The following is a 27,826-nucleotide window of genomic DNA, read 5'->3' as shown; positions in this document are numbered from 1 at the left end:
TGCTTTCACAAAGAAGTTTTGGAAATTCACACTTTCCTCCCTTGCTGCTTGATTTTCCCCTGGGTGGAAACCTTTGGTATCCGAAAGGGCCAGGGCCAGGTAAGACAGGAGGAAGAGCTAGTGTGTTACTGGGTCAAAGACTAGGTTCTAGTCCAAATTTTTTCAACAACTTCCTGGGTGGCCTTGGACCTTATGTCATCTCCTTAATCTTCAGTTCCCTCATCTATCATGAAGGTGTTGGATCAATACATAATCTCTACAGGCCTTGCTGACTCTCATACTTTATCACTCATAGTGGAGTCATTAGTAGCTCTATGCAGGAGACAGAGACCTTTGCCTGAAATTAATATTCTTCTGGTGGTGAGATACAATCAGAATGCTGACCGGTAGAGCTCAATTGAGTCAGTCCCCAGGGTGTAGAATGGTCTCATTTTATGCGGAGTGACCCTCCTTACAATAACTTGGAATCCTTTACCTTTTCCACAACATCTGGGAAAGTAAGGACTTGGGATATAGGATAATGAAGAGAGGACAGGGTAATAATGCGGCAAAGGACATAAACTAGAGTCATATCTGATGATTTGGTCAATTGTCCTTGTCTCTAGATTATCATTGAGTGTTCCCTTTCTGTAGTCTCTGACTGAAGTCACAGTCATTAATGACGGTAGAAGTCCAGGGAGATGAAGCAAGATTGCACTGAGGCTTGGTGCCAAGTTTGTACAAGTCATCAGAGACCCCACCCAGGCCTTGGGCTTGCCCTTATGAGTGCATTCTCCAGGCCTGCCCCTACCTCCCCCTGCCAGAAGGTGCTCCTCCCCCAGTACCACCCAATATGTCCTTGGCAGCCTTCCTCAGGTGCTCCTGGCTACTCTCTGCTGTCAACTTAAACCCACAGTAGCCCCTCCCACTAACTTTTCTCTATTCCCCCAGCTAAGACAGCAGGTGTGCCTTTTAAACTGAGATCAGGTTCCTGGGTGTGAGATCTGTGAGGCCATGGCCTCGTGTCTCTTGGTGCCTGTGAGCTCATCTTGGGCCTGGAAAATCATGCTGAGGAGGAAGATATTTTTGCTGCTGCTGCTGCTGCTACCATAGGAAACGGTGCTGTGTTTCAGGAGCTGGGGAATAGTGTGACAAGCAGATGACGCTGTATAGCAGAACACTGATGACCTTCTGGAAGACATCCAGAGATAAGTTGGGAACAGTTTGTGCGGAAAAGGGAGAGCCAATCCAAATATTGCAGATGGAATTCTTGTGAGCAAGGGCTTTCTACAAAACCATTTGCCAAGACGGCCCACATATTTGCAAGGCAAATATCTAGGCGCAAGCTTACAAAATACAACAGGCAGCTCAATGGCAGGCCGGGCATGTTGGTGGGAGGTGGACAAGTGAGGACTTTCATCTGTCCATTTCTCTCCAGCTGCTGCAGGGGCCTCTAATGCTGTATGAGTTCTTTGGCTTTCCAATCTATTTAATAGAAGAGAAGCTGGGAAGTTAGCTCATCCAGGTCACGCCTGTGTCTTCATGCTGGATGTTACTTGCAGCATGTGACTATAAGAAAGTTCTGTTCCTTCAATAAATGCCTCCAGAGAAAAGTGCCCGCCCATTCTCTGTGACCCATTCCAGTGTTTAATCATTGTGAAATGTCGAACAATATGCTTCACACTGACCTTAAGATGTCCCCTTGATTGTTTACTATTAATCCCCCTATTTCCTACTGATTACAGGTGGGGAACAGCCACTGACCAAGGTTTCTACTTGAAAGGATGCTTTTAAATACCTGACCATAACAGGCCCCCTTAACCTACACTTATTTAGACTTAATAATTTTAGAAACATTTTACACACATATTTGCTTGATCACAATCTTTTCCAACTACTATAATCTCTGCTACTGACCACAGCTGTCCTCCCTGCACAGAGCTCCCCTCTCCTTCCTAAGCACCCCATCTCTTCCCAACCTAAGAAATTTTTCCATTTTCAATGTACCAACATTTGAGCAGCTGTATAAGCACAAAATATTTAATTTGGGAACAGTGTCTGTGGGAAGGAATGCTTTGTTAGTTTCCAAAGTAATGCAAAGCTTAATTTTAGAAAGTAATTTAACCTTTTTTTTTTGGTTCTGGAAGTCACAGAGATTATGGATTGCGCTGCAGAGGCAGCCTCCTGATGATGCTAGCACTTTGCAGCACTGGGTTTTTCTGCAGCAGTTTCATTTTTATTCTCATTCAGAGACACAGTGAGTCAGTTCAATAGAAACATTTACCCCCTGAAGTCAGAATCTATGTCTTGTACAGCCTGTCTGTATGGCCAGGGCCTGACAAGGACTAGTGAGTGGGAAGTATTCTTAAATGTTGAATTACATTGCATTGCTTGTCTGCCCCCTACTCCCTACCTTGGTCTTAAACTTGGTCCAGTCCGGTTCTGGAACTAGGAAATAACAGCCATACACTTTTGGGCAGGACAGAGACAGGCAGGATCAGATCATACCACTGCTACCTTCCATGGCTCCAGGAGAAAGTTAAGGTGACAAGATTGAAGAGTATCATGTCCTACCAGATCTAATGTTAGTCTCCTCCTCTCAGGGACACACATGACTAGGATCTGAAACATAATAGGAACACCAGTAGAGCAGGACAGATTTGGAGGCAGGGACGACGAAATGCAGAAATTAGGAGGCTGTATCACCACCACCTCCACCACTGTAGTAGCAGTACTCAGGGCTGGAACTGAGGTAGGCTCTTGATAAATAGCCCCAGAGCCCTCTGTGAGCTCCAGGCAAAGGAGCCTTCTATCATTTGCTGAGGTGCCTTTTGACTGTCGTGGCACGCTCTGGTACCTTAACACCATGATCGGTGACATTTCCCAATTCCCCAGAAAGAAAATTTAAACTCTGTCATCCAAGGATTGATACACACACACACGCAGTCTCTTTCTTGACCGCATTGTAAGTAAAAGTCAATTTGGAGAGGAAGACGATGAGGTCCCCATGAGAAAGTCACTGTGAGTAAAGATGCTCTGGCAGAGTGTATCAAATACTCAACCAGAACACCTGAATCTTGGACGACAAGAGGTTCCAGGAAGAGTGTGAGGCTGAGTCTCTCTAGCTCTCACCTGAACCCCAAATCCTAAGAGTTCCAGTATGTTCTGGAAACGAGGGGGATGGTCTTAATTACAAAGCAAAAATCAAAACAAAACAAAAACATACAAACAGAGGACAATTATTTTTAAGTTGGCATCTCCTCTAAAAGACCTGGAAGACCTTGTCCTGCTGGTCAGGGAGGAGCTGACCATTGGAGGTCAGTGGTTTGGGGGAGGTGGGCAATGGCTGTGGCAGCCAAAGGGGAGGAGACAGCGGTAGGGTGGCATGGCAGCCCGCTCCAAGAACAGAAACAGCGAGAAGGAAAGACAGGACTGCATAGCCTAATGTGGCAGTTAGCCACTTTTGCAGTAAAACATATTTCAAATGTTTTTCAAAGTGTTAGCTTCTGCCAGAACTTGAAATCTTTCAGAGCTCAGCCTGTGGGTGGGTTCAGCTCCATGTATTTTTCATTAACATGTACTAGTGGGCCTGGGATAGTACAGAAAGACAAGAAAGAACCATGCCAGAAACACAGATACCGAGAAAACCAGGCTGACAAAAAGATACACAGAGATACTGGGAGAGCTTGAGAAAAGCCATTTTCTAGGTGCAGAGGAACACAGAGTTCTAGAAAGCATTTAATCGAGAGATTCAGGAAAGCCTATGAAGACGGTGTTCTGCGAGACACTACTGGCGTCCCCCAGGATGGAGTTCAGGCAGTCCTGGATTAAGCCTCCCCGAACTAAGAACTGAAGAGAAACCGCAAAGCTGCATTGTTTTGTTTGTCCCTCGGTTGGGCTCCAGGCAACCTGAGCGCGGAAGTTCTGACACACTGCCTGAGCGCCCCCTGTTGGCCGCTATGCAGAACTTCACCGTCTGAGCCAAGGTGCAATCGAATTACGTAATTTCTCCAGCTTTGCCCACCCTATTTTTAAATTTTTACTTATTTTTTAAATACTTTTGTATTTTTCAAGTTCCTTGCTTCTCTGAAGCCCAATGTATGATGCCAGCGCTTGAATGCTTTGACTCCCAAGGTCCTAAGGCCCAGTGAGGGCCGTTCTGAAAGACCAGCCTAATGAGAGTGCACGCAGGGGCTTGGTGGAACATTTATGAAACACGTGCCACATACAAAGCGCTGCAGAAAGGCCCAAAGGGATCTCATTTGGCTTTTCGTCGTCTTGCCTCAAAAGGGAGGCTAGAATTAAACGGGCCGTCTGGGGTGCAGTGAGAGCCCTTCCCCGCCCAATTTTGACCCACCGGAGCAGCCTTCCAAAATAAACCCCGAGAAGAGCCTCTCAGGGCGCCAGCGATGGCGCGCCTCCCTCTTTCCTTTCCTTTCTCTCTTCCCCCCCCCGCCTTCATTTTCTTTTTCGTCTCTGCTTGGAGAGGAGAAATTACAATGTGCAAAGCCCCTGGGGCTAGAGGGAGAGAAATACACATCTCCCCAAATGCCAAGCCTGTGTTACTGCTAAGAATAGCCTTTATCCTAATCTGGGAGGAAGCGCAGAAGACCTGGTTCCTGTTTCTCTCTCCCTCTCTCCTCCCTCGTTTCTCCCTGTGTCCCTCTCCCCTCCCGCCTATCTCTCACTTCTCCATCCCCCTCACATCCGATGAAGGTTGATTATAAAGAGGGCAGTGAGCCTGTCTTTCCTAAAGTGACTGAGACTTCAGTCACAAAGGCTAGAGAGAAGATGTGGGAGGAGAGAATAAGAGTCCAGAGGACCAGGGTGGGAGGGAGGGAGAAGGCTAGAGCAGCATGGGTTGGGGGAGAACAGGAAGAACAGGACACCGGAATCTTCAGCCAGCTGATTGACAGGGGTGGTGGGACCCCCAAGAGCGTCCCTGGGGTAAACGGTGGCATGCCCCACCCCCGACCCCATTCTGGCAGGACATAGGCATCACCTTGAGGGAGGGAGCCAGGTTTCCAGACCTCTGGCTAGTATATGGGCTGACAGTAAGCAACTCTCATCTCCTCAGAGATTACAAACCCAAATTACATCACTAAAAATCAGGTTCTTTCAGGCCGGAAATGGTGGCTCAATGCCTGTAATCTCAGTATTGTGGGAGGCCAAGGCGGGCAGATCACTTAAGTCCAGGAGTTTGAGACCAGTCCTGAGCAACATGCAAAAGCCCCCTCGCTACAAAAAATACAAAAATTAGCCACGCGTGGTGGTGACTCGCGTCTGTGGTCCCAGCTACTCAGGAGGTTGAGGTGGGAGGATTGCTTGAGACTGGGAGGCGGAGGTTGCAGTGAGCTGAGATCGTGCCACTGCACTCCAGCCTGGGCAACAGAGTGAGACCTTAAAGGTCAGAGGCACAGGGCGAGAACATCAGAAAGGATCCTCTTTCCTTTGTTAATGAAGAATTAAACAGATGTTACCGTTAACTGCCTTGCAGAAGTGACCCTCAGGGAAATGGGGTCACTTCTGTTTTGGTTTCCTCATTACCTGCTGGGCCCCTGCCCATAGTTTCTTTCTCTTGTCCACCTTCCCTCCCAGCTTCCCCGCTTTCCTCTTTCAAGAGTGCAGCTTTTGCCCACACCATCTGTGATGTTCCTCCCCACCCCTACAACCCTGGCTCTGGCTTCCTCCCCTATTCACCTTTCCTGCTGCTCCTGGATCTTTTCTGGTCAGAGTGTTGTTGTGGAAGGAAGGGGAAGAGGGCTTGGGGACCCAAATGTCTGATGCCTTGCGGATTTCTAACAGGGCTAAGAGCTTTCCCATAGAGCCTGAGGAGAGTCAGGCTCTAGGTCTTTCTTGACTCAATCAATCTGCAAAGCACCTCTGAAAAATTACTAGACAGCTGACAGCCCATAAGTTGTATTATCTCTATCTTGAATAGCCCTTGCCCACTTCTACCATAGAAAAGTATTTTAGTAACTCACGAGTCAATAGGAGCAGAAGGGGCCTGGCAGGCACTGCATAAATACATATTACGGTTATTTATCACAAATGAAAGCGGCTCATAAATAACAAAACTGGCCCAGTTCTGCTTCTGTTGAATAAAAGGAAAAAACCCACAAACATCAAAGGACAAAAAATAAAAGGGAAACGCTCTGTAGAAGATGGCATTACTTTGTGTTCTATAGCTGAATAAATTGTAGCAGTTTCTAAAATGCTCCCGGAGAACAAAGGATTTTGGAAGAGACCTGCTCAGAAGCCCTGAATTGTGGGTCTGGGCTGCCCATGACCAGCAGAGGGCAGAGTTCCTTTATAAACGGAAGACTGCAGAGCTGTGAGGAAACGGTAATTGATGGTTCAAGGTTGTAAACTGCTTATTCGATGCTGCAAATACTCCCTTTGGGCCTATGCATACCCCCAGAGATCATAGCCCAATATTCTTGATAGGTTACAAAAGACTCGATTTCAAGGAACAAGCTCCTTGTAATTATTTCTTTGTAAGATTAAAATCTGGGCAGGAGGCTAGCTTTGCACAAACCTCCCTCTGGGTGCCACAAACTGCTATTTAATGTGCAGTCACTGAAGTGACTTGTCCCTGTCTTGGGCCTGACATAGCCACTCATAGCTGCATATTTGATACAAAGTATCTAGCTTTTCCAAGTTAGATACAAAGCCCAAAAACTCCCCCTATGTTTGAGCTTTGTATCTAACTTGGAAAAGCAGGTGCTGTGTCATGAACTTGGTGAAAAAGTTCCTACTGTTGGTCATTCCCCTTTGTTTAATGAATACAGAGAAATCTATCTGGGAAACAGAGATAGGAATGAAGATTATTGGAAATATTTCCTTAATATTTGGGTTAGCATAGCAAATTGACTCCTAGGTATGTATCCAAGATAACTGAAAACACATGTCCACACAAAAACCTGTACACAAATATTTCTAGCATTATTAATCATAGCCAAAATGTGGAAACAACCCAAGCGTCCATTGACTGATGAATGGCTAAACAAAATGTGGTTTATCCATATAATGGAATATTATTCAGTCATAAAAATGACTCAAGTATTGATACATTACAACATGACAAACTTTGAAAACTTCATGCTGATTGAAAGAAGCCAGTCACTAAAGACCCATATTGTATTATTCTAATTACACAAAATGTCCAGAATAGGCAAATTCATAAAAATAAAAAAAAACAGATCAATGATTTATTGGGGCTGAGGAAGGGAGAAATGGGACTGACTCCTAATGAGTAATTTTTGGGATGATGAAAGTGGTCTGAAATTAGATAGTGGTGATGGTTGGACATTTCCATGACTATACTAAAACCCACTGAATTATACACTTTTAAAAGGTAAATTTTATGTATGTGAATTATATCTCAATAAAACTGTTATTAAAAAAGATTTGGGGCTGGGTGCAGTGGACCATGCCTGTCATCCCAGCACTTTGGGAGGTAGGGGTAGGAGGATCACTTGAGCCCAGGAATTCAAGAACATAGCAAGACTCTATCCATATTGAAAAAAAAAAAAAAAAAGATTCAGACCAAAATAGACATTAACAGACACCATAGAAGGAAACTCAGAGCAGGAAACAAAGTGAATATAAAGAGAACATTTGACTTCTGGGAGAGTCAGCCCTGCCCCCATTTAAAAAATACTTTGGATGAGAGCAGAGTAGGTTTAGTGCAGGTTAGAGACAGAGGCAGCCAAATTCAGTGTAGAAAGCAAAGAGAATTATCCACAAAGCTGAACTGAACTTGCGTCTTCTCCAGCTGACCCACCTGTAAAGAGTTTACACCTCTGATCATGCTGGCCTTGGTAATATGGGTGCTGGTTCACTCAAGGCAAGAAAACCAGATTTGATGTCATGGTGACAGAAAGTACAGGGGGAAATAAGGGAGAATCACATTCTTCAAGCCACAGTAACAAGAAAGGCTTACCAAGCTCTCTGGAGGTGGCAAGGAAGGAAGGTGATAATAGTGAAGTCACCAGCTCAGCTGCCAGGCAACTTCATGGTCACACTTGAGTTCCAAGTATATGACCAGTGACACCCAAGAGGCCAGAAGCCTGTGCTCTGTTCCTTCTGTAGCCACCACAGCATCTTGCAGAGGCTGGGCCCATGAGAGCCCTTAGTAAATACTCAGAAAAGGGAGAGAAAATAAGAAATAGATGAACACACAACTCCAAAGGCCAAGGGAAGTGCCCTGAATGACCAAAGCCAGGGCTAGGTGCAGCCTTGGTCAGCACATCGGAGAGGAACTACCCTTGAATTAGAAAGATAAGGAGAGACGCCTGCTCTTTATCAGAGCCATCCACTCACCCATCACTGGACCTGCCTGGCTGAGTTTAAGCAGGGCGATGTCTCAGGCACACCTGCACACACCCTTCTGCTATGACGTGCTTGGTATGCCTCATTTCTTGCCTTCTTCCAATTCCTGTGCAGAAACTGTAATACATTAATATCATTGTGTGAGATAAAGCCAAACTTTGTTTTGTTTAGAAATAAAACATCCTAGAAGATGCACTATGAAGATATTCTGCATAAGAGTAGGCCTTTTAAATTTTATTTTTATTGATTTAAAAACCAAACCAAACAAACCTTCTGTTCTGTAATTGCTCTTGGTGATCAGGGAGAGCAATGATACTAGGGTGTGATCAAATGTTTCCAGTCCTGTGTTTTTCTCCAAGTCTGGTCCTCTGGGTGAATGTTACGCATTTTAGGGAACCAGGGAATATATCTAACTATGTCTTACAAAATTAGCTTAATTATAGATTCAGCCAAGAGATGGGAACTCAGTAACTAATTATGCAGCTAGAGCTTCATAGGGGCATTGGAGCCAAAACTCATAACACTCTTTATATAGTAAATAAGAGGTTAAAAACAACTGGCTAGATACCAATTGTTTTAAATAAATTATATGAATTCAGCAGTGGAAAGAATTGGATTTGGGAGTTGGGCAGATCTGGGCTTACAACCTGGTTACTTCCTTCATTGATGCCTTTAGTAAATGTGTATCGATCACCTACCCTGTACGAGGCACTCTTTTAGACACTGAAAATCAAAGCACAAATGAGAAAGACAGTCTGTCTCCTCAGAGAGCTTACAGTCTCAGAGCTGCACTAAATACCTGGTATCTTTAAAAGGTTACTAAACCTGCTGGGCACGGTGGCTCATGCCAGTAAGCCCAGCACTTTGGGAGGCTGAGGTGGGCGGATCACCTGAGGTCAGGAGTTCAAGACCAGTTTGGCCAACATGGTGAAACCCCGTCTCTACTAAAAATACAAAAATTAGCTGGATGTAGTGGTGGGCGCCTATAATCCCAGCTACTTGGGAGGCTGAGGCTGGAGAATCGCTTGAGCCCGGGAGGCAGAGGTTGCAGTGAGCTGAGGTTGTGCCACTGCACTCCAGCTTGGGCAACAGAGACTCTGTCTCAAAAAAGAAAAAAAAAAAGGTTACTAAACCTTTCTGTGTTTAAAACTGTAAAATGAAAAAACAAAACAAAACAAATTTGAAGGTTGTGAGGATTAAATTGAATACCATAAGCGAAATGCTTCGAATATTGCATTAAAATAGTATTGCTTCCCTTCTCCTTATATATACATCTCCTTGGTATCATTTTGTCATTTGCTACCATTTACTACTATCATTAATTGAACATTCCTAGCTTAAAAGGAGACCAAATGGGTCAGGGATTTGAAATGGAAACCCCAAAGCAACTCCATTAGAGAACAGTATGTGTTGTAGTTGAGAACATGGGGGTTGACATCAGAGGACCCCAGATAGAAACCAACACTGTTACTTGATGATTTGGGGTGAGTTATTTAAACTCTCTGAGCCTCACAGTTTCCTCCTCTGTGAGGGCTGATTACCTTATTCTCCCGGAGCTGTCAGGGAGGTTTAGTGAGATGCTATATGTAAAACACCTGGCTTATTGTCTGGTACATAACAGGTGCTTGGCAAAGACTGTTACTCTTATTTGTTTGTCTTGCTTTCAGAATATCAATTTTTAGGGTGGGCACTGGTCTTAAATAGCATTACGGCCAATTCCTCATGTTACAGATAAGGAAACTGAGGTTCAAATGGCCAAATCATACAGTTAGTTGGTGTCAGAACTGAAATCTCTGATTCCTGCCCCAGTTTTCTTTGCCTCTACTTCATGTTCAGGGATGGATTTGACTAGAATATTGGTTTTAAGGAACATTAAGCTCACACATATAGGATGTGGTAGAAAGCTGTCTTCCTTTCCTAATCTTCAGTTTCTTCTTGTACAGTAATGGAGTTGTCTAAATGACTCTACTCAAGCTTCTGAGACACAATGTCTCTTTGAAGTGTAGCTAGAAAACACAGGGAGCCATGGACAACTTCACCTGCCCTTGCTAAGTTCAGGCTCTTGATCTTTCTTTTTTTCTTTTTTTTTTTTTTTTTTGTCGACGGAGTCTCGCTCTTGTTACCCAGGCTGGAGTGCAATGGCGCGATCTCGGCTCACCGCAACCTCCACCTCCTGGGTTCAGGCAATTCTCCTGCCTCAGCCTCCTGAGTAGCTGGGATTACAGGCACGCACCACCATGCCCAGCTAATTTTTTGTATTTTTAGTAGAGACGGGTTTCACCATGTTGAAATGGTCTCGATCTCTTGACCTCGTGATCCACCCGCCTCGGCCTCCCAAAGTGCTGGGATTACAGGCTTGAGCCACCGCGCCCAGCAAGGCTCTTGATCTTTCAAGGATTAGGTGCACACAGATGGAAGATTCTTGCCCATGTATCCCTTACAAGGCCACCATGCCTGACCTTCCAGGTGGCTGCTCTTTCAATGAAAGTGATTTTCAAACTGCAGATCATAACTTATTAGTGAGTCTTGAAATAAATTTAGTATTTCAAAAATGGAAATAGAAGTGATTTAAAAATATCAAACTATGCCACAAGTTATAATAACAAGTATTACTTTGTGAAATATTTGTTATATGTGTCATATGTGTGTGTGTGTGAATTTAGGTACTGTGATGTCACAATTTTAAAAGCATTTTTTACTGTGTGCTGTAGTCCAAAAAGATTGAAAACTACTGCTTTAAGACATGATTTGTGTTGCCTGCAATTAAAAAAAATTCTCACTTTTAAATCGCACATTATTCATTCACTCAAACAATTGTTTACTGAGTGCCTACCAAATGCCCGGCACTGTTCTGGGCACTGAGAATATAGCAATGAACAAAATAAACAAAAATTCCTGTACTCATGAAGTTTAGCTTCTGGTGGGAGAAACACAAGCAATACATATGTAAGGTACAAAATGTAGGAAACATAAGAGAAAGGCAGGAAGGAAGGAAGGAAAGAAGGAAGGAAGGAAGAAAGGCAGGAAGGCAGGAAGGAAGGAAGGAAAGAGGGAGGGAGGGAGGGAGGGAGGAAAGCAGGGAAGGAGGCAGGGAGGTAGGGGAAGGAAGGAGAAAAAAAGAAAGAAAGAAAGAAAAAATAAAGAAAGAAAGAAAAGAGAAAGCAGCAAGCAGATAATTAATTCAGGACATTCATAACGATTTAACCCAGAAAAAACACTGTTGGCATTTTGCTGTATGTCCTTATAGATTTTTCGGCATACACACATGCCATTTATCTCGCCGTTTAGAGGACTTCAAGGTAACAGGCCTTAGGAAAATGTGCAGGATGCTGCTGACCAAAGTCCTGTCCTCTGAAGCATGAAAGGAGAGGCTCTGCTTTCCTCCCCACCTGCTTGCCTCCTCCTCCTTCTTTCTCTTCTGTATTAATTACACTACCAGGCCCTCAGCCCTGGACACAGAGACTTCTGCTGCATGTTAAATAGGCACAGCACCAACTGACCCTGCTCACGGGGAAGTTCTGTGTCAGAGTTCTGTTGCATACTGACCTTTAAAAGCCTTAATGATTTAATCATTTTATAGATTGAAAACATTGAGGTCCAGAGAAATTGTGACTTGTCTGAGTTCCCACAAATGGTAAATGGAATCAAGAGCGTGGAATGCCTCGTGCTCCACCGCCTGAGAGCTCTGGTTTGGCCTCTCCATCTGCTGTGCATTTCACATTCCTTCCTTATTGTGCCAATATAGCTGTTGTTTTAAGTTTTTGTTTTCTAAAATGTACAAACCGGTTAGACTCATCCTGGCTTAAATGACCATTAGTTTAGTAAATCTCCTTGGATTTTGTGACTGCTATGCTATAAGCCTTAAAAATAAATGTAATAAGACGCTGCCTTTGGGTCCAGCAGAGAAGAAGATAGAATTGGATCCCTTTCAAACCCAGTGTTTACACTCAGATGCCTCTGGCTTTCTCATTTACTTTAATAAGCTATTTCATGAGGTAACTTTATCTTTACAGATACATTTTTTCTTTTTTTTTGAAGGAGAGATGATTTTTAGCTGAGAGCAAGGAAGTTAAAATCAAGAGGTTTGTGTTCTTGTCCCAGTTCTGCTGAGTTACCTTTGAGCAGTCACTTCCCATCTGTCAGCCTAAGACTGGATGAGGGGCTTTTAAGCTGCGGTCAGTGGGGACTCAGGCTTTTCAGAACATATTTCCGGGCTACCACCAGACACCTAAAGTGAAGGCTCAGAGGCTGCTGTCCCAGAACCACACTGCCCCCTTGTCTCCCTCCCTCCCTTACTCAGAGCAGCTCTCCTTTTATTTTTTTTTTAAAGGGGAGATTCTGCATAAAATTTTATTTAAAAGTTCTGCTGTTGTTAGTATATAACAAGCACCAGAACAGCTAGATGATCTGAAAAATCCTTTCCAGCTCTAGCATTCTGGAGTTTCTGAGTTCAAAGATCAGCTCTTGCTTTTCTTTTTTAGCAACCTCTTTGCTCCATGGACATGCCAACTGATCACCTCTAAATTATAAATATTCTCTCTGCTGCCCCAAGCTGACTGCTAACTATGTATTATGCTGGCTATAAAGATCCTGGAAATGAGCTTGTCTGCTAATCCTCCCCTAATAATGTTGTCACCAGCAGGAAAGAACATTTATAGCAGTGCTTATTTGCTGACCAGGGATTTGATTTTTTTTTTAAGCTTGCATTTGCTTTAACTACTTAGGAAAAACAGTTCCAGAACCATCCCCAGCACTGACCAGCACAGCAGCATCCTCATTCATATGCTGCTGCTTTGTCTGGCTAAAGGCATTCTGCAATGCCATTCCTAACCACTCCCCACTGTGGTAAGCAGCTATTCCGTTTGGATTCCACATCCGCTCCTGCACATTTTGTTTTTCAGGCTGTCTGTCTTACTGCATGCTCCCAAAGTTGCCTCTGAAAGCCAGTGATCTTTGCCTGCCACTGCAGTCCAGCCAGGCCTGAGCCAGGCTGTACCTGCCCAGCCCTACCTACAGCACCACAGCCCTTTCTGGTGCTGATTTATTTTACACACATTGTACCTGCTCTGCCCAGAGTAGAGCAAGACCAATTTTTCCTTTACAAATAAGTGATTTGAACTTTCATCAAAAATACACTGGTGATAAAAGCAGACGAAGATAAATCAGCATTTTCTACTCACGAGGTGTCAGTAAAGTTCAAGAATTGGCTGCTAGATGTGTAAATCAGGATATATGACGGGAGAAGCAAAAGCTGATCACACTCTGAGCGTTCCTTACCTCACTTCATCCTTATAATAACCCTCCTAGGTAGATATTCTCATCTCCATTTGTTAGAGGAAGAAACAGGCTGGAGGAGGTAGAAGAACTTGTCTAGACACACAGTTGGGAAGTGGCAGATGCAGGAATTGAACTTGTTGTATCTGGCACCAAATGCCCTGTTCTTTCCACGACATCATGCTGCCTTCTTGATGAGCATGCTGACTCATTTGGGAAGTTATGTAAGCTTGTAAATCACATTGAGATTCCCAGATAATGTGACTGCATAAAGAAGAACAAAGTGCTGCCATGAGTGGCTTTGGTGCAGTGACAGAAGCACCAGGGGAGGCTCTGCAATGTGGAGGAGTCAGTAAAGCTGTTGAGAGGAGAGGGGCTGCACCAGTGGGCCCCAAACCACAGGTGACCATTGATCTCTTCCCTTCCCAACCTGTTCTGTAAACAAACAGGTTTTAATTATAAATATATGAATAAAGCTATCTATCCATTTAATTCACAGAAAGTTACTGAAAACTCAAGCTTTGACCACCTGCACAAGGTATACCAAAGGTGCCCAGGGTCAGATGGTTTGGCACCACTCCAGTCACCTCCATCAAGCAAAATAAGCAAGGTAGGTCTTTAGTATCATCCACATATGCTTTTATTGACTAGAGGAGTGTCATAATCAGATTTGCATTTTGGAAAGTTATCCCAGGCCTCTGTTGGGAGAGGGAGAAGGAAGGCAATGCTGCCAGTATCCCACCCATATCCCCCTAGTATGCACCTCACACCCCCAAGGCCTGTGACTCTTTGTGCTCTGGCTTGGTAGCATGCACAGCCCATACACAGTGCAGGAGTGCAGGCCAGACGTGCTGGGAGTTGATGCCCTGAGATCAACCCCCAAACAATAATGAATGGGAGAGTTGATGGGTAAACACCCCAGCTTCCTTGCCTGTTTGTTGGGGTAACTCTAATTCATATTCTACCCTGTATCTCAGAGTTTCTCAGTAGGGTAGAGCTCCAGTGGAGTTTCTCAGTGGCATGGAGCTCTGCACTGCTTAATAACACGTACTTTATTGGCTTCTTTCACTTCCTTGTCTTGCTCCCCAAATCAGCTCCCAGAGTTTCCTGAGATCACCTTTCAAATGATCTATTTATAGTAGAATCCATGTTTCAGGTTTCATTTCCAGAGGACCTCAAATAAAGATCATTCAGAAGCTGGTGTGGTGGCTCATGCCTATAATCGAAGCACTTTGGAAGGCTAGGGTAGGTGGGTCACTTGAGGCTAGGAGTTGAAAACCAACCTGGCCAACACGATAAAAACCCCATCTCTAAAAGAAAAGAAAAAAAAAAAAAACACCATTCAGTACCTCAGTGCAGAGATGAATAATGTGCACTAGACAAAGGGAAGAGAAGTGGGAATGGAGAAGAGGGTGTTGCTATGAGAAATATTCACTGTGAGATTTAGAACTTCAAAATAAGAAACTCCTACATTCAATAGTAATAAAAAACTAACCTAATTTTTAAAATAGGCTAAGGACTTGAATAGACATTTCTCCAAAGAAGACATACAAATAGCCAATAGGCATATGAAAATGTTCAACATCACTAATCATCAGAGAAATGCAAATCAAAACCACAATGTGATACCACCTCATACCTGCTTTTATATGTATATATATGATAAGTGCTGGTGAGGATGTGGAGGAAATTGGAACCCTCATACACTGTTGGTAGGAATGCAAAATGGTGCAGCCACTATGGAAAACAGTATGAAATTTCCTAAGAAAATTAAAAATACAACTACCATATTATCCAGCAATCCCACTTCTGGATATTTATCCAAAAGAATTGAAATCAGGGTCTCAAAATGATATTCCTATACACATGTTCATTGCAGCACTATTCACAATAGCCAAGATGTGAAAACAACTTAAATGTCCATCAACAGATGAATGGATAAAAAGAAAATGTGGTACATACATACAGTGGAATACTACTCAGCCTTAAAAAGGAAATTTGGCAATGTGCAACAATATAGATGAACCTTGAGGACATTACATTAAGTGAAATAAGCCAGTCACCAACAGGCAAATATTTATGACTCCACTTATATGAAATATCTAAAATGAAGTACCTATGATTTAAATTAATAGAATCATAGAATGGTGGTAGCCAGGGCTGGGAGGAAGAGGAAGTGGGAAATCACTAACAATGAGTGTTGTGTTTCAGTCAAGCAAAATAAATAAGCTCTGGAGAGCTGTTGTACAACCTTGTACGTATAGTCAATGATAATGTATTGTACACTTAAAATTTTGTTAAGAAGGTAGATCTTGTATTAAATGTTATGATTTAAAAAAAAAACTGGTTAAATGGAGGGGTAAGAGAGAAAGGAGGGAGAGAAAAGATTCTATAAGAACTCTGGGTCTTTGGCTTAAGCTTCTGGGTGGATACTGATGCCTTAAACTAACTAGGGAATAGATTTCAGGGGTAAGAAAGTAAATCCAATTTCGGATATGTAGGAGAAAGTGACATCTGGCTCTGTGATGTCATTTGCAAAAATGAAAGTGCCCCCTTTGCCAAAAGCATCTTCCCAAACCTCTTACCATAGAGCTTGAAATTCTATATTACTCACTCCTTTGGCTTGCTTTTTCCAGAACGCTATTTTCAAAATGCTCCTGAGATTATTGATACTTTTGTTACATGTGATAATAGCATTGTGGTTATGTAGAAAAAAATCTCCTTAACTGTTAGAAATACATGCCAAAGCATTTAATGGATAAAATAAAACACTGTCAGGGACTTCTTTCAAATAATCCAACAAAAAGAAAAATGAAGGATATATACAGGGGGATAGATAAGACAACACGGACAAAATATGTAAAATGATAAGAGCTTGGGAATGAATACAGAGGGTCCATTATACCATTTCTTTTACTTTTGTGTGTAGGAAGTTTCCATAACAAAAAAAAATAGAAGTTACCCTGGTATTTTTAAAATGCTCTTGGCAGGATATCTTATCCAATTGTCTTTAACACCTGTGAAAGAACAACCACAAAAGTGTGTTTTGAAACTTTGGTTGGGTTTTATATATTTAGAATATTTAGAAGAAAAGGAGGCTGGTTCTTTCAAAAAATAGACTTGTGAGGAGCTGGATTTTAAAAGAGAGAGGAAAACAAGATTCAGATGTAGAATTTCATATGTTCTTGCCAACCACATGATTCCTTCCACCATTTTCCAGAGCATAAGAAGGCATCTCATGACCCTCCATCATGCCTTACCATGATGGTCCCCATCAGAGGCTTTATGTGCATGCTCTCATTTTATCTCCAAAACACTGTCTAGACATCCATTTCCAAGAAGAAGGAACTGAGGCTGGAGAGGTCAGGTTTTCTGCCTATAAGCCATAGAGTGATCAATTCCAGGGACATTGGGAGAAGAGCCCAGGTTTGACATTCTATGTATCTGACTCCAAAGTCTGGTATATTCCACAGTCTTCAGTCTAGTTTGCTGTGGTTGGCTTTAGGTCACCTTGCCATTCCAAGAAATGGTCATTCAGAAACTGGCTTCAGCAGAATTGATTTTCTGGGAATCAGCCTGCTTCTGCTATGGACAAGCTTAAACCAAGAAAAATTAATAGCATGCCCCTTTGGGCAGGGATGACAGGGTGATAAGAGTCCATAGACTAAGTGAGGACTGTCAGGAAAGCATCATGTCTGTTTATTCCAAATCCCAGCTACTTGAGAGGCTGAGGCAGGAGGGTGGCTTGAACCTGGGAGGCAGAGGTTGCAGTAACCTAAGATCGTACCATGACACTCCAGCCTGGGCAACAGAGCGAGACTCTATCTCAAAAAAAAAAAAAAAGAAAACCAAACTTAAATTCAGGTAAAGGAGATAATTAAGTAAAATTATAAGTATTTCCTATTGTTGGAATATTTTACAGTATGTCCATCATTTACAGATGTTATTATCCATAATAAAGATTACAGAAAACTGTTTAGCAAAATATAGAATACATATAGGATGATTACAATTTTCTAAAACATGCTATCTGTGGAAAAAATATTGGAATAAAAAAATGTCAAAAAATATTATGTGATTGTCCTTAGGCTGCAGAAAAATGGGTTTCAAAATATTTTAATTTTTCATTCTATTTTAAAATTTTCCTGTAATGAAATATATTACTTTTGGAATGGAAAAAATGCTTTTAAACCCCCAAAGAACTTCATTTTACTTTTTAACCTTGTTTAATCAAGGGTAATGCTTATAAGAATGAAAGAAGTTAAAGATATTTCTGGTTTCATGTTCAGAATTTAAGTATTATTTGGTAGGAACTCTGAGAAAGTGATGCTAAGGTATGTCTTGGCTGCCCTCAGTTAGCCACATATACATGAAGCAAACCTCATCACTGGGTCTCCATCCCCTTTCCTTGATCAATATTAGGAAACACTGAGAAGTCTGATCACCTAAAGATCAATGTTCAATGATGGCAAAATACATACTCTAGCAATAGGTCTAGCAAAATCTGGTATATTCCACAGCCTTCAGTTTAGTTTGCTGTGGTTAGCCCTAGGTCACCTTGCCATTCCAAGAAGTGGTCATTCACAAACTGGCTTCCGCTGAATTGATTTTCTGGAAATCAGTCTGCTTCTGCTGAGGACAAGATTCAACCAAAAGATGGGAGACCTCAGGAGGTTACATTCATAAGCCAATATTTTAAATTAGCCATCCTTGGTATATTTAACGAGTCACAAGAGTTAGATTCTGTAAATAATAATCTTTCAGAGGTCAGATCCATGCTGAATTTTTAGAAAGCCACAGTCAACCCAGGCAAAAACTTCAATGATATCTTCTACCTGGAGAGGGAACACTCTCTACAACTATTAAACCAAAAGCTATACTACACTCACCCACAGTAGCTACTGAGTTCCTTGGCAGGGGCTAGTGGTTTCTTTTAGTCAATTCTGAAACTGAAATATTGAATATCTATCATTTAGAAACATGAAATCTAGCAGTTTCCTTAAAGAGGCTTTAACCAATATGGAAAAAAATTATAAACAGTTTCCTTATAGCCTAACTAGCATTAGGGCCTGCCATGTACCCTGAGTCCTGGGTCAGTTTCTTCAGGGGACATGTGGAGCAAGAAACAGAAATTGTTCTGAAGGAGAGGAAGAAAAAAACAAGTACAAAATTGCCTGTAATGCCAAGTAGAATAAAAGAAATAGGATGCAAATTTAGTGAAGAGAAAAATCACCTCTATTTGGGGGCCATATGGGAAGATTTCCAGAGAATGAGGCATTTGAATCAGACCTTGATAGGCAAAAGATTTCGGTCAGCCACAGGCAGCGGGAGGGTATAAGATGACATTGATGGAGGGAATAACATTATCAAGCAAAATAAGATATGAAGAAAAGAACACTTTCCAATCTGAATTTCTAAAAATGCAAGTGGCCCTATGAACGGAGGACACGGGAGTCATGGCCTGGCCTATGACTGGGCTTCGTTTTGCTGGGGATGAACTTGGAGCTCTGTGAACTTTGAGAGGCAGGTGGAGGAGAAAGCTGCTTGGCTGGCGGGGCTCCCAGAACAGACTTTGGGAGTGGAGAAGAGGAGTGAGAGCTCTTATTGCTACAGAGATAAGAACTTGGTAGGAAGCAATAAGAGATATTAAAAAGACATCATTGGGGCATTTTGCTTTGTGATATAACTCCCTTCCTCTGTATCCACATAAATCGTTGATCAAAATCTACATTACTAGACAATGTGTTAGACTTGAATTTTGAGAGTGTGTGTGTATGTGTGTGCTGGGGGCGGTGTATGTGTGTATGGGTTGAGGGGTGGTGGGTATGGAGTATATTCTAGAGGTGAAAGTGGGATGAAAGTAGAGGCAGCAAGAGGGGTGTAGGCACATTTGGTTAACAACTTACTTGGAGGTGAAGAAAGGCAACTGGTCACTCATTCATTCACCACTACTATGTTGTACCAAACACTGCACTAGTGTCGAGATGCAGGGGATCCAAGTCTGATATGGTCCTGGTCTTCAAAGAGCCTACCTTCTTGTTGGGATGGGGGCAGAGATGAGCTAAATGATTTTAAAAATGCATAATTAGGATTGCAGTTAGTGCTATTAAGGAGAAGCCTGTATTGCTATGAAAGTTCATAGAGCGATTTGACCTTGTTGGTTAGTTAAGGGGCTATAGAATTGAGTTCCGAAGGACAAATAGGAATATAGAGTGTAGTGTTTAAGGTAGAGCAAAGAGTAAGTGCAAAGGCCCTGTGGAAAGAAGGAACTCAAGACAGGCCAGCATGTCTGAAGAATAGACAGTGATAAGGAGCATGGAGTCAAGCACCGCTGAAGAGACAGGAAGCAGACCACCACTGGGTGTTGTAAGTCAGGTAAGGGTTTAATTAGGGGTGATAGGATCATTTATATTTAAGAAGGTCACTCTGGCTGCTGTATGGAAAAGGAATGGGAGTATGACAGGAGTAGATGTACACAAGAAAATCAACTAAGAGGCTGCTGCTCTCCCCAGGCAAAAGATGATGGTAGGGCTATATTTTATCACAAATAAGAAAGCATGACATAGCCTCAGATAAGAGGATTAACCTTCTTTTATATTACACTGAAAACATGCAAGAAAATGTCACCTTACACTTTGTAGGAAACTTATTGTTCCTTTCAAGTAGAAATATGTGCTTATGTAAGTGACTTTAGCAATAAGAACAGATATATGCTAACACTAGGATGAAAAGACTGTCTCTGAAGAAGTGGAATGCAAAATGTAATATTCATAAGCTTTTGGATATGTCTACATGACAGATGTGTTTCTAAGCATACTGTATATTTTAGGCAGATTTTTTTTTCCTGGCTGGTTTGTATACAGCACACTGAATGGGTAGAGGGAGCAAAGCATTATGTATGAGTTACTTTGTCTTTTTATACAAACAATTCACAGATGCATTCCTACTAAAATGCTTCCATTTCACCTTCAATTCATCTTGTATGCTCTAATTTTGTTCAAGGAGAAATGAACAAATCACAATGGCATTGGGAGATTATAATACACCTCTATAGATCAAATAGACAAAATGAATAAAGATATGAGAGATTCAAACCACACAATTAACAAGCTTGATTTAACCTTGCACTCAATAAATATGAAATATATATTCTTTTTAAGCTCACATGGAACTATTATATAAACTGACTACGTATGATTACAAGGTATGTTCATTTTCTAATAACAGAATATGTATAATTTTTACATTTTTCTAGATGTATGTTAAATTTCCATAAATTTCTTGTTTTTATATGTACCTATGCAACAATCTTGCATGTTCTTCACATGTACCCCAAAACCTAAAATGCAATAAAATACATATTTAAAAAAAAAAAGCCAAACCAAACCAGAGCAAACAAAGATACAGTCTCAAAGAGAGGCTTATCAAATTTCAAAGTAATATCACACAAGTTTCTCTGACAATAATGCAATTAAATTAAAAATTAACAATAAAAAAGCATTTTTTTGGAAAGCAAAAAATGCATTTCTAAAGAATTTGTGACAAGAAAAAAATCATACAGGAAGCTGTCAAATTCTCAGAACTCTATATCAATGAAAATAATAAAAACTTGTGGAGATGTAACTAAATGAAATGTACAGAATAATACGCATGTATTATAAAACAGAAACACAAAAATGAATGAGATAAGCATTCTATTTAAAAACCAAGAAGACATTAGAGTAAATGCAAGAAAAGTAGAAGGGAGGGAAAAGTATTGATTAGAAATGATGAAATAAAAATAGAATCCCAATCAAAGTCCCAGCAATTTATTTTGTGGATATCAATGATCTGATTCTAAGATTTATATGGAGCAGTAAAAAACCCAGAATAGCTAACACATTGTAGTAGAGGTCCAAGCAAATGCAATAAATAAATACTGGGCCAAAGACCTTAACAGACACCTTACCAAAGAAGACACACAGATGACAAATAAGCACAGGAAAAGATGCATTGTATTATGTATCATCAGGAAAATGCAAATTGAAACAACAATGAGCCAGCCCTTTATATCTGTTAGAATGATCCAAGTAAGAACACTGACAACATCAAATGCTGAAGAGAATGTGAAGCAACAGGAATGCTCACTAATCAGTTGTGGGAATGCAAAATGGTACAGCCACTTTGGAAGACAGTTTGGTGCTTTCTTATAAAACTAAACATACTCTTACCATACAATTCACCAGTTATGCTCCTTGGTATTTACCTAAAGGAGTTGAAAGCTTATGTCCACACTAACACCTGCATGTGGATGTTTATAGTAGCTTTATTCATAATTACCAAAACTTAGAAGCAACCAAGATGTCCTTCAGTAGGTCAATGGATGAATAAATTGTGGTACATGAAGACAATGGAATGTTACCCAGCCCTAAAAAGAAATGAGATCTCAAGCCCATGAAAAGATATGAAGTAACCTTAAATGCATATTATTAAGTGAAAGAAGACAATCTGAAAAGGCTAGATACTATAGGATTCCAACTATTGGCCTTCTAGAAAAGGCAAAATTATGGAAAGAGAAAAAGATCAGTGGTTGCCAGGGGTTGGTGAGAAGGTGAGGGGAGGGTTGAATATGCAGGCACAGAGAATTTTGAGGGCAGGGAAAATATGCTGTATGATATCATAACTTTGGATACATGTCATTATAGGTTTGTCCAATACATAGAATGTGCAACACCAAAGGTGAACCACAATATAAACTATGGACTTTATAATGATGTCAATGTTGGTTCATCAATTGTACTACTCTGATGGAGGATGTTGATAATGGGGGAGGCTATCTATGTGGGGCACAAGTAGTAAGTATATGGACAATCTCTGTATCTTCCTCTTAATTTTGCTGTGAACCTAAAACTGCTCTAAAAAATAAAATCTTTTTAAAAAATTGGTTCTAGCATTCTGCCCGTGGACGCCACCGAAGAAGCATCGTTAAAGTCTCTCTTCTCCCTGAGATCATGTCTAAGTCGGAGTCTCCTAAAGAGCCGGAACAGCTGAGGAAGCTCTTCATTGGAGGGTTGAGCTTTGAAACAACTGATGAGAGCCTGAGGAGCCATTTTGAGCAATGGGGAACACTCACAGACTGTGTGGTAATGAGAGATCCAAACACCAAGCGCTCCAGGGGCTTTGGGTTCATCACGTATGCAACTGTGGAGGAGGTGGATGCAGCCATGAATGCAAGGCCACACAAAGTGGATGGAAGAGCTGTGGAACCAAAAAGAGCTGTCTCAAGAGAAGATTCTCAAAGACCAGGTGCCCACTTAACTGTGAAAAAAATATTCGTTGGTGGCATTAAAGAAACACTGAAGAACATCACCTAAGAGATTATTTTGAACAGTATGGAAAAATTGAAGTGATTGAAATCATGACTGACAGAGGCAGTGGCAAGAAAAGGGGCTTTGCCTTCGTAACCTTTGATGACCATGACTCCGTGGATAAGATTGTCATTCAGAAATACCATACTGTGAATGGCCACAACTGTGAAGTTAGGAAAGCCCTGTCAAAGCAAGAGATGGCTAGTGCTTCATCCAGCCAAAGAAGTCGAAGTGGTTCTGGAAACTTTGGTGGTGGTCGTGGAAGTGGTTTCGGTGGCAATGACAACTTTGGTCGTGGAGGAAACTTCAGTGGTCATGGTAGCTTTGGTGGCAGCTGTGGTGGTGGTGGGTATGGTGGCAGTGGGGATGGCTATAATGGATTTGGTAATGATGGTGGTTATGGAGGAGGCGGCCCTGGTTACTCTGGAGGAAGCAGAGGCTATGGAAGTGGTGGACAGGGTTATGGAAACCAGGGCAGTGGCTATGGCGGGAGTGGCAGCTATGACAGCTATAACAATGGAGGCGGAGGCGGCTTTGGCGGTGGTAGTGGAGGCAATTTTGGAAGTGGTGGAAGCTACAATGATTTTGGCAGTTACAACAATTAGTCTTCAAATTTTGGACCCATGAAGGGAGGAAACTTTGGAGGCAGAAGCTCTGGCCCCTATGGTGGTGGCGGCCAACACTTTGCCAAACCATGAAACCAAGGTGGCTATGGCGGTTCCAGTAGCAGCAGTAGCTATGGCAGTGGCAGAAGATTTTAATTAGGGAACAAAGCTTAGCAGGAAAGGAGAGCCGGAGAAGTGACAGGGAAGCTACAGGTTACAACAGATTTGAGAACTCAGCCAAGCATAGTGGTGGCAGGGCCTAGGCTGCTACAAAGAAGACATGATTTAGACAAATACTCATGCGTATGGGCAAAAACTCGAGGACTGTATTTGTGACTAATTGTATAACAGGTTATTTTAGTTTCTGTTCTGTGGAAAGTGTAAAGCATTCCAACAAAGGGTTTTAATGTAGATATTTTTTCTTTTTCTTTTTGCACCCATACTGTTGATTGCTAAATGTAATAGTCTGATCGTGATGCTGAATAAATGTCTTTTTAAAAAAAAAATTGGTTCTATTAAAAGACAAAGTAGATAGCCCTCTAGCAGAGTGGATGAAAGAAAAAGCAATAACATTAGAAGTAAAAGGGGGAATATAATTATGAAGACAGTGGAGATTTTTTAAAAATCATAGAATGAGACTTGAAACTCTATGGCAGTACATTTAAAATAAGATATTTGAGAAAATACAAGTTATCAAAATTAATTCAAGAAGAAAGAGAAAAACTGAACAAACCAACAACCATCACAGAAGTTAAGATGGTAGCCAAAAATCTCCCCTGAAAAAAACATGGAAGACCCAGACAGTTATACAATAATTCACCAAGTCTTCATCAAATAGATAGTCCCTATCGTATACAAACTGTTTTGGAGAGTTAAAAAAAAGAGAGAGAGAGAAATCTATCTAACTCATTTCATGGAAATATACTACCTCCATTAAAAAGAAGGAAGTATAGCCAATGTATACACGTAAATATAATAACAAAACTAGACAAGAACAAAATAAGCTAAAATAAAAACCCTTAGAGTCAATTCACCTATGAAAATAAATGACAAAATTCAAAGTAAAATGCTAACAAATATAATTCATCAGCATATTAAGAAGCATACAACATGGCCATGACGTAGGGTTAATTCCAGAATACAAAACAGCACATCAGAACAACTTACCAAGGCTATCTACCCTTTTAATAAACTAATAGAGAAAAAACAGATAATAGATTTTTAATATGTTGAAATAGCATTTGATTAATTAAACACTCATTCAAGATTTTAAAAAAACAAAAAACTTTTCGCAAGGAATATAAGGGAATTTTCTTAACCCAATAAATGTTTCTGTCAAAACTTATAGCAAGCATCACATATGATGGTAAAATATCAGATTATTTTCAATTAGAGTTGGGAACAAGATAGGAGACCCCCTGTTTCCACTATTATGCAACATTGTAGTAGAGGTCCAAGCGAATGCAATAGGAGAGAGAGGGATAAAATAAGTTTAAGACTTGGAAAAGAAAAGGCAAGACTGCTATTTGCATGAGCTATGACTGACTACATAGAAGAATTTTAAAGACTGTAAAGAAAAGCTAATAGGACTAATAAAAATTTCAACAAGGTTACTGGTTCTAAGTATACAGAAGTCAATAATATTTCTATATCTCAGCAATAACCAATTAGAAAATGTAATAGGAAAAATAAACAACAGCAGCAATAAATATCTATAATGTAGCAGCAATTACTGTTTTAGAGAGGCAAGAGTTCTTTATGGAGAAAGTTACAAAACATGATTGAAGGGCATAAAAGGAGGCCTGACTAATGATCGCAGATGGGAAGATACAATACTTACAAGGATGTCTATTCTCCTCAAATCAAGCTATAAATTTAGTGTAATTCCAATAAAAATCTCAATGGATTTTTTTTCATGGGACTTAATAACTTAATTCTAAAATTCATCTGAAAGAGAAAAGGAACAAACGTAGTTTAGGCAATTTTAAACTACAATAAAACAGAGGGATTTGTCCCATGAAATAACAAGACATTACAAGGCCATAGTAAAAACCTATAGAAAGCAACATATGTTTGTCATGGACAGGCCTTGTAGTCTCAAAGTTCCTGCTGAATACATTACTACTTAGGAAGAAAGTAGTCCTAGGTGGGCCTTTTCTAAATATGATAAGCTTCTGTGACTTACATGTACCTATTGGGTGGAAACAGTTGTATACTTATTCATGACTGATCAGGACAGTGCCCAAGTTAACAGAACTGCAGAAGAGTTGTATACAATTGAAAGCCTCCCATACAGTGCTTTGGGACAATCTAGACTGAAGTGTCAAACTGACGCAGTAATGTCTTCTTTTGGAGGAAGAGTAAGTGCTAGGTAAACAAATAGAAAGTGGGTTACTTGAGCTCAGGTAGGATCCTTAAAACCCTAAAATATTGTTCTTATTCTCCCTTAGGGCAGCTGTTCATTTCAATATTGGGAGGCAAGGTCCCAGGGTGGCTATATAACCAAAGAAATGACTGTCCTTGCTACCCCATGTTCCTGGATCTCCTTGCCAATTAAATTAATTCACATAGCACTCTGTCTCTTCCTTGCAGCCTTAACAAGACTAACAGGAAGATCCAAGTTTGATGGGGCCTCATTTATATATAATTTGGAGGAGGCTTCTTTAAGAAAAATTATACAAAATTTCAAATATAATTAGATATAAATGAGAAAAATCACAATAAATTATAAATTTAAAACATAAACATCACAAAATGAAAAATATAGAAGAAATAAAATATTTGTGCTAGTTTTCTGAAATACCTCTATATTTTTTCCTATATATTTTGGCTGCATACACTTTGTTTACCTCTTCAGATAAGATTTTTGTAATATTGTGTTCTATAGAGGAAAAAGCAAGATAATGCAGTGGGTTTTTGATTTACCTTTCTTACAGTTTCTATATCCACCAGTTCATCTTCTGTTCCTGGAAACCCTGCCCTATTCACATAACCCAACCACCCCTTTTCATTTGCCCTCCTTCACTTCACCACATTATCCCCCTTCTTCCAGCCAAACACAGGTATATATACTTCATCCTTGTAACCTATGGCCTGATAAATTCTGTTAGGAGATTTCTTGGAGAAGTAAAGGTCTTCAAAACAGGAAACATTCATTGATGAAATGACAACTTGTGAAATTGTTCCCCACCTAAATTGTCCAATCTTTTTAACCTTCGTGCCTACACCCACTTCTATCAAAGTCCTGGTCATTCATTTGGAAATATCCAGCCCTCAAATACAACTGAAATCTATTGCAAAGTAAAAGTGCAAATCTTGCAAAAGATGTGGAGTTTCATGGCCTTGAAAGCGATGTTAGTAAACTGCTAGATCCACATATAAAGTCATTAATAAACGAGGACCTCACAGAGTTGGACCAGATAACAAACGAAAAAGAGAAAATCAATGAGAACAATGTTGACATCAAACTTCAAAAGGAAATAATCTGATTTCAAAGGATTAAGAGAGGACCTTCGGAAAACTAGATAAACGCCTCCAAAACTTTTGCAAATATGACCCTGCTGAAAAAATCAAATGCACTGGGATGGATAATGAGCCATTTAAAAAATTATGTTCCTCCTCCAAAACAACATTTGAGTTGTCAGAATTAGCACATACTTGCAATTGTAACCTAATGTGTTAAATATAAGATAAATTCATTTTCATAATTTGTGGTTAAATTTTTTTCCATATAAAGTTCAAGTCTTTTTCTTTCACTCTTTCACTATGGCATCTACGTCTCTATCTTTAATGGATTCACTCTAAGAGGGCCTTTTCTGGTACCAATTATCTTTGGAAAAGAAAGACCTTTCGTATTCATCTCTGTTTTACAAACATGTAATATATTTTAATACCACCGCCCCCCACTGGAAATTGTAAAATATACAGACTCTTGGGTTCCTCTGCCAGACCAATTTTGAATCTCCACGTGGAGAATGCGAACTAGGAGCTGAAAAGAAATTCCATATTTTAATTTAGTAATTATTTTTACTTCCACTTTTTTTTTTTATTAGAGGTGCAGTCTCACTATGTTGCCTAGGCTGGACTTGAACTCCTGGGATCAAGGGATTTTCCTGCCCCAGTCTCTCCAGTAGCTGGGACTACAGGTATATGCTACCACATCCGGCTAACCTCCCTATTTTTAACACTTATCATAAGCAATACTCGTGATAATCAGGCAAGTGTAGTGATAACCACTTTAACTCATCCAAAGCTTTCTCTCTTTACAGTAACCTTAAGAAATCTTCT

At 40.8% G+C, this 27,826-nt stretch overlaps 2 long non-coding RNA genes and 1 pseudogene across 5 annotated transcripts in view; 2 read left to right on the top strand and 1 right to left on the bottom strand.

Moving 5' to 3' along the window:
• LOC116565400 lies at positions 1-27,759 on the top strand. The gene is made up of 3 exons (XR_004275423.1): positions 1-99; positions 14,087-14,197; positions 27,594-27,759. It is a non-coding gene; the product is annotated as an uncharacterized LOC116565400 (long non-coding RNA).
• Positions 1-27,826, bottom strand: part of LOC116565399 — an 88,409-nt gene that overhangs the window by 58,453 nt on the left and 2,130 nt on the right. For all 4 annotated transcript variants that reach the window (XR_004275421.1, XR_004275422.1, XR_004275420.1 and 1 more), the window contains exon 2: positions 8,305-8,430. This is a non-coding gene — a long non-coding RNA (uncharacterized LOC116565399). The remainder of the gene's footprint in view (positions 1-8,304; positions 8,431-27,826) is intronic.
• Positions 22,514-23,703, top strand: LOC116565396 (annotated as a pseudogene).

The sequence above is a fragment of the Sapajus apella genome, unplaced genomic scaffold (genome assembly GCF_009761245.1).
Source record: "Sapajus apella isolate SASKATOON/1434 unplaced genomic scaffold, GSC_monkey_1.0 scaffold40, whole genome shotgun sequence".
In the NCBI taxonomy this organism is placed as follows: Eukaryota; Metazoa; Chordata; class Mammalia; order Primates; family Cebidae; genus Sapajus; species Sapajus apella.
The sequence above is the reverse complement of the archived record's forward strand: the minus strand, read 5'-3'. Positions and strand labels throughout refer to the sequence as shown.